At 33.7% G+C, this 8569-nt stretch overlaps 1 pseudogene; it reads left to right on the forward strand.

Moving 5' to 3' along the window:
- Positions 1–3540: 3540 nt before the first annotated feature.
- LOC111890984 (riboflavin biosynthesis protein PYRD, chloroplastic-like) lies at positions 3541–4789 on the forward strand (annotated as a pseudogene).
- The last annotated feature ends 3780 nt before the right edge of the window (positions 4790–8569 follow it).

Genomic DNA, 8569 nt, shown 5'->3' on the forward strand with positions numbered 1-8569 from the left:
AGCCCATTTCTTACCGATCAAGGAAACTGATAGGATGGAAAAACTATCAAGAACCTACATCCGGGAGATCGTACGACTTCATGGAGTACCGATGTCCATCATCTCAGATAGAGACAGCCGATTCACTTCCAGATTCTAGCAATCACTGCAAAAATCCATGGGAACAAGGTTGGATATGAGTACAACATACCACCCACAAACTGACGGACAGAGTGAGAGGACGATCCAAACCTTGGAAGACATGTTGCGAGCATGTGTAATCGACTTTGGTAAGGCATGGGATGTTCACTTACCTTTGGTTGAGTTCTCTTATAACAATAGTTATCATACTAGTATCAAGACTGCTCCATTTGAAGCCCTTTACGGTCGTAAGTGCAGATCACCCCTATGCTGGACGGAAGTGGGCGACACGCAATTGGAAAAAGGGCTAGTCCCTAACAGCACCCTCACTGGTCCGGAGATCATCAGAGAAACGATTGAAAAGATCGTGCAAATACGAGAATGACTAAAGTCCTCAAGAGATAGGCAAAAGAGCTATGCCGACAAAAGACGTAAGCCCTTGGAATTCCAGATTGGCGACCATGTTCTACTGAAGGTCTCACCCTGGAAGGGCATGATACGCTTTGGAAAGCGTGGAAAGCTAAATCCTAGGTACATTGGACCCTTCAAAATCATTTCAAGAGTTGGCCCAATGGCCTACAAACTCCAACTTCCAATCGAACTTAACAAAGTACATCCAGTATTCCACGTATCGAACCTGAAAAAGTGTTTGTCCAACGAAACACTTGTAATACCACTCGAGGAAATCGAACTAAATGAAAATCTTAACTTTGTGGAAGAATCCGTCGAGATCATGGATAAGGAAGTTAAACGAACTAAACAGAGTCGCATTCCAATAGTTAAGATTCGATGGAATGCTAAGAGAGGACCCGAGTTCACATGGGAACGGGAAGACCAAATGCAATAGAAGTATCCGCACCTCTTCCCCAGCCCCTAAGACTTCTCTTTTGTATTAAAATTTCGGGACGAAATTCCCTCTAACGGGGTGATGATGTAACAACCCGATATTTCAACTCTTTGTAATGACCTAAAAAGTCAAGTATTGTAACCACCTTGGAGTTTATAAAATTAACTTTGATAATAAAATGCCCAAAAAGTATCTATTTAAATTCCTACTATGTTTAATATCATTAAACCGGGATCGTACGTAAAATGGATGCCCAAATCCAGCTTCGTTTATTGAAGTTAAGATTTTTCCAAGTTCGGCTTAGCAGCAGACAGCTAAAAACTCGAATCGGAGATCGAGCGACTTTTGGCCGGAATGACCTAAACAAGAATTGAAGGTCTCGAAAATGGTATTTCAGCGGTAAAAAGTCTGTCAAAAACCGACGTCAGATAAAGAAGTTATGAATTTTTAAAGAAATTTCTTAATCACATCATTTTAATAAATAAATAATAAAAATAATTTCATAATTTGCCAACGGAGTCTAAACGAAAGTTGTAGAGCATAGTCTCACCTACGCGTGGATATAAAGACCATCGAAAACGGAGTTCGTATGAAGAAGATATGATTTTTTGCAGTTTATTAAATTTATTATAAATAAATTTAAATCAAAATTCTAGTAATATCCGAAGGAGGAGTCAGCAACCTCATCCGGGTTACGCGCTGCGTAGCCTCGTACGCCCCGCGTACGCGAGGGCCTTGGTCTCGGTCCGTCCACGTCGCCCCTATGCGAGCCTATGCGAATCCGTCCCATCTGAGCTCCGGGGCAGTCGAGGACTCGCTCATGCATGACGCACAGGTACGCGCTGCGTACGCCCGTACGCCCTGGTCATTTTGCTCTAGTCCCGAAGGTCGATTTTACTCCCGAGATTCCCGAGAATCCCGAGAAAAATCCGTTTCCCGAGACGAAACTCTGCCCGGTTTTCCGTCTCGCTATCTTCAAACTTCCAAGTGAGTTCATACCCCCTTCAAACACACTTTAAATATATTTTAAATGCTTTTATACTCTTTTAGGGGGGGGGGGGGGATACAAGTAAACATACGATTATTATCGTGTATTTCATAAAATTTCATTTACTCATTTTTATCAAATAAACCACTTGTGATTTAGTACTACTATGTGAAAACTCTTGTCATACTTTGCATGTACTAGATTTATACAAAGTATTTAGTAATTCAAAAGTATCCTTCGTTGCTAAACCGTTTTATACATTCTAAAAACTTATGATTTATGCTTTGTCAAACATTGTGAAAAAGGATAAACTTTGCACACAAACTATTACTTGAATACAGACTTAGTTGAGAATCCATGAGACGTGTACATCTTCAAATACTGCCTTTTTTTAGAAGGTATCGCTACAAGTCCTGTCTATAACCAGAGTCTCCCGTTCGGAGAACGTGTCAAATGTGTATAGATCTATACGGGAAGTCATGATCCCGTGCCCTGACTGTTAGCTACAGTCCGTCCTTTGGGGTGACAGTTTGTCATAACGCTACGACACCTGAAGAACGTCGCTACAGGCATATTATGTTTAGTATGGTTATAAAACTCATCGGATACACAACTATTATAGTACTTCTGATTGATGAACGAGTAGTTATTAAAACTATTCTTTATTTAACAAACTGAAATCTTCTGATAGGTTTATTTTATAAATCTATGTTTAAAAATCTTCTAAAGCATGTGGAATGCTTCCAATTTTTAGTCTTGGACATTAAACAAACTATTACTTTAGGAAAATATGGGATTTTCCTATATACAAACCAAACAACTATTAGGAAAATAAGGGATTTTCTTGGTTCAACTAGCTAAATTTTTCAACACAAATACTCTCATGCATTTCATACTTTTATAAGAAAATAAGGGATTTTCTTGGAAAATATACACTCATTTTGGAATGGCATTCAATGTTTCTAAATCACTTATGAACTCACCAACTTAATTGTTGACATTTTTTCTTTTGAAATAACTTGTATTCTCAGGGAACCGTTAAGCAGGTTGGAAATCAACTTTTGGGGATTAACGCGTTGGTGTTAATTATTTCTTTTGAAAGATGTTTATGCATTTATCTTTTGAGCATGTAATGAATACAATGATGTAAATATTTTTAAAACCTTTATATATGTATGGTGGTGTGTGCTTTCCTTTCTATGAACTGTTATGATACTGAATATGACGTCCTCCGCCCCTGAACGTTTCCGCCGTTCTGGTTTGGGGGTGTGACATATATATATATATATATATATATATATATATATATATATATAGAGAGAGAGAGAGAGCGAGAGAGAGCTAGGTTCAGGTATTTAAAGTAATTATTGTGTTATTGTATGAATAAATGTAGACCGATCATTTCAAAAAGGTAATTATGTAATCTTACATTTAATTAATTATGGTAAATATATAAATCAATTAATATCCCTTTAATTTAGTAATATCAGTTTTAAAACCCAATTTATAGTATATATCCTTACGCCCGCCTCTTTCCTCTTCTCTTCTATTCATCGTCGCCCTAACCTTTTCCCTCTCATCAAATTCACAAGTTGTTGCTATGGGGGTATTCATAATGTATGCCCAAACACTTCCAATTTCAAACTATAATCTCAATCCCACAAAAACCTCATCTTTGTTTCGCTGCTTAAACCCTAACCCACCTTCAACCCAATTTGTTAAATTTCAATCCTTTTCGAATTATAGATTTGGGTCATGTAATTCAACCAGAAAGGTATCTGATTCAACAAACAATATGAGGAGGCACGTTGGATTAGGTGGGATTACATGTGAAGAAGCGTCACTTGGGAAAGATGATAAGAAAGATAATGACACCGGATTTTATATAAGGAGGTGTGTAGAGCTTGCTTGGAAAAGCTATTGGGCATACTAGACCTAATCCCATGGTTGGTTGTGTTATCGTTAAAGAGTGGAAAATCATTGGTGAACGATTTCATCCCAAAGCTAGGCAACCTCACACTGAGGTACTTACTTCAATATTGCCTTTTCTGCTTCGAACTTTCACATATATGATATATGTATGACTCGCTTTTTTTTATTCCATTTCACAGGTTTTTTCTTTAAGGGACACTGGGGAATTGGCAGAGAACTCAACTACACATGTGAGTTTAGAACCATGGAATCATTTTGGAAGAACTCCTCCATGTTCTGAAGCACTAATCAAAGCAAAAGTCAAAAAAGTGATGGTGGGAATGATTGATCCGAATCCAATTGTAGCCTCAAGGGGCGTTGCTAAATTACAAGATACAGGAATTGATGTTACAGCTGGTGTTGAAGAAGAACTCTACAAAAAGCTTAATGAGGTATGGACACATCAAATGAAAACTGGGAACCCTTTTGTTACCTTAAGGTATGTTTTATTTTGATGTCATTAAGTGTTGTATGGATAAGTTATAAATACCCCGATGACAACTGTTAACAATTTGGTAAATTCGAATTCTATATAAATTGATACTGTGAAGGGTAATTTAGGTATTAACAGATCAGATGTTGATCTTAGGAATAAAAATGAGAAAGAGATTGATGGTAATGTAGTGTTGTCTGGTGGTGAAAATAAGAAAAACAATAAAAATAGATTTGATGTTTTAGGATCGATTGAAGAGGATCTTTTTGAAAAAATGGATGAGGATTATCTGACTGCTGGGCAGGGTATTTCGGGCATTCCTGATGATACTGTGATGGATCCTTGTATTTCAGATCAGATGCTTGCTGTTTCTAATATGAATAGTAAGAAGTGTGGGGCTGGTAACAGTACAATGGGTGTTATGCCTTAGGCTTTTGAGAAGTGTAGGGCTAAAATCCTTCAACTGAATGGTATCTCTTCGTTTATAGCATTCTATCAGAAAAGAAAGTTTTTATGATAATCATGAACATTCTATTAGAATTCCCCAAATTAATATAATTATTGGTAATTAAATTCCAATTCTATCAGAATGGAATCACGAATTCCAATTATGTTGGAATGGAATATAGATATTTTCTCATTAATTTATTCATTGGATTTGTTTCTACAGAAGCTGATGCTTGAAGAACGGACCACGAAATTTGAACGACGTCTCTTAGCAACATTATTCTTTTAGAATGTATTAGTGTCTTTGTTAGATTTTGATGTTTTTTTTTTCTAGATTTGAAAGTTTTTTTTTAGTTTTATTCTTTAAAAATAAATGTAATTTTTAGTAATTGTTACATGTATTCTATAAGAATTAATGTAATTGTTGTTTTAATTCTTCATTTGATGGTTCGAGAATTTTGTTATTCTACAAGAAATTTTTAAAGTTATGATCAAGAAATATGTCCAAGAATATTTTTATTATTTTATGGTTTAATAATATTTTTATTTTTGAACATACTCAAACATATTCTGTGAGAATGTCCGAAATTAAAACCTTATAATTTGTAAAATCGGATTTTTAAAATTAATAGAATCTATGATCCCTTAAAATATGTAAATTTCCTTTATTAAATCTATATTAATTGACTAAAATACCCTTCTAGTTAAATTAGATGGTATTTTTCAATTATATTTAATTCAATAATATGTATTAATCATTTTTTTAAAATAAGTAAAATGATTGGCCCACATTTATACATACAGTAACACAATAATTACTTTGAATATAATAACCTAAGCCTATATATATATATATATATATATATATATATATATATATATATATATATATATATATATATATATATATAAACCAAAGTACACAACATTCAAACTTGAAGGACTAAATTGTAAAAACAAAGTTATACACCAAACATAAATAAATAGTAAATCCATGTCCCACCCTTTTAATGTGATTTAATGTGAGGCAAAACTTTTCAAACTTGAAGGACCAAATTATAAAAACAAAGTTAGACACCAAACACAAATTGTAAATAAACCAAAGTACACAACATTTAAACTTGAAGTACCAAATTGTAAAAACAAAGTTAGACCCCAAACACAAATGAATAGTAAATCCATGTCCCACCATTTTAATGTGAGGCAAAACTTTTCAAAACTTTGTCCCATTTACATCTGTCTTAGTCATATTTTAATGCACATGCAAAATAAAATACAACATGTTTTGTCATGTCGAATCATTTCATGTCATCTTTTTCTGTTTATAGGATTTAGTAGGACTCGAATTTGATAACAATGTTCTAAAAGCGTGCCACAAGTCCACAATAACCGCATTATACACCGATCTTATCAGACAATGCAAAACATGTGGGCTTCGGTTCGAATCACAAAAGGAACATTGTAACCACATGGATTGACACATAACAAAAAACCACATATCATAAAATTGTAAATGAAAACCATCCCAAAAATGATTTGGAAATGTCATCGTATGGCTTTGTAGTGCAGAGTGTAGAAGCATTAGGAACCGATCCAGTCCCCGGATTTCTAATTCCATTTGAAAATGTAATTGAAAAGAAAGATGATGATGAAGTGGCGGTCGCTGCTGACGAGGATCAAAATGCTTGTGTGTTATGTAGAGAGCCTTTTGATGATTTTTACAGTTATGAAATGGAAGAATGGATGTATAAAGGTGCGATTTATATGAATGGTCAAAGTTGGTCAAATGGGGGGGGGGGTATGGATAGGTCTTAGTTAGACCCGATTGTTCATGCTAAATGTAGATCATAGTCAAATGTGGGTTCGCTTGATGATTATGGGAGTAATGGAGGGGTATGCAAATATGCAAAATGTAATGTAACTATGTTTTTTTTTTTTTTTGAGTAAATTACATTTGGTCCCCGAGTATATTTATAATTGAGATTTTGTAACATTTTTGGTCACTGATTCATTGTTCCAAGTAAATTGATTAAATCTGAGCCATGACTGTAAGTCTGTAACTATAATTTTTAAAATTTTGTTTCCAAAAGAGTTATCTTAAATTGAACACGGACCAAAAACATTATAAAAACCTTTTAAAGAATGACCAAAATTGAAAAGGTATATTAAGAACCAAAAATATAATTTATTTTTTTGTTATCACTTATATCAGTAAGTTAATTGTGGAAGTTGTAAAACTTTTAAATTGTAAATTACATATTAGGTCCCTAAGTATCGTTAATTTTTGCATTTTTAGTGCAAAAAAGTTTTTTCTTGCAGTTTTAGTACAAATTTGAAGTTTTTGTTATGTTTTTGGTCGTTGTTCAAAGCAAACAACTATAAATTTTGAGACCAATTGTGCAAAAATCAGCTCTACTCAATAACCAAAATAGTCATTTTACTCGGAACATGGATAAAAAAGGTTAACAAATTGCAAGACAACTTTTTTGGTATCAAAATCGTAAAAATCCGAAATATTTGGGGACCAAAAATGTAATTTACTCTAAAAAAACAATTTTTGCGATTCTTGTTGGGATTAATGGAAGAAGGGACGCGGATAAGATACAATGTGGATTTGATTTTAGGAGGAGGAGTTATGTAAGTTAGAAATGAGTTTGTTGATCATGTTAATGTTGTGCTTCTTACATCTATCTGCTTTAATGTATGGTTGGATAAGTTAGTATGTACATGTATAGTTGGATAAAATGAAAAAAGATTAGTACTATTCCTTATTTCCTTTCCAATGTTTCGTTTTTGCTTATTCCGCTCTTGATTCTTGATTTGATTTTTTAGACATACCATAAACCATTACCCACCTTATCAAATATTTGCAAGAAAAATCAAGATTTTTTTTTGGAACTTATGGTTGTAAAGTATTGTCTGTAGATGTATGTATATTGTTTGTTCCTTACGGTAGTTATTTGCTAAATATCGCCTCTTTGAAAGGGATTAGGGATTGTGATAAAATAATCCAAAGGATGAATAACACTATATTGCGCGTCACACAACTGAAGACACCCTTTTTCCTATTTACCTTTTGTAATCAATTTTCCATTAACTTTTGTTTACTTATTTTAGTTTTTGGTCCTGTTTTATTCATCTTTTCTTATTAATTCCAACCTTTAATATTAGATTGTTAATTTGCTTTGTTAATAACTTAATATAGAGCTATTGTTTATGTTTAAGTATTGGATGTATATTGTTATTGTTTGTATAGAGCTACAATTTAACATCTAAATTCTGTTCTATCCACAAATACACACCTAGTAGATTACTATCGATACCTAGCTTTCTATCACTGCTCATTGGCCTATATACACTTATATATTTAGGCCTACTTTTTATTTACTTTCTTGGTTCTGAGACATTATTTAGATAATTACAAACAAGTCTAATATAGGGATAACGTTTGGACCAAAAAATCAGACTGAAAACTGAACCAGTTAGGACTGGTTAGCATTAAATAAGCAATTCCGGTTCGGTTCCTGGTTTTGAGATTTGGGCTTAATCGGTTTTCGGGGTTCCGCTTTAGTTCCAACAATTATGGGCTTATTCGGTTCTAAAACCTGAAATTGGATAATGAATAGTATTTTTTCCTTGTTTTGTAGCGACATACGTCCCTAGATTCATATTTTAGTTTTCAATTGGGTGTTTTCACAGCAAAAGTTTAATGTTTTGTATGGATTATGGATTTACGGTAAAAGTTTAAGATAACATGTATTAT

Source organism: Lactuca sativa, chromosome 7 (genome assembly GCF_002870075.4).
Source record: "Lactuca sativa cultivar Salinas chromosome 7, Lsat_Salinas_v11, whole genome shotgun sequence".
In the NCBI taxonomy this organism is placed as follows: domain Eukaryota; kingdom Viridiplantae; phylum Streptophyta; class Magnoliopsida; order Asterales; family Asteraceae; genus Lactuca; species Lactuca sativa.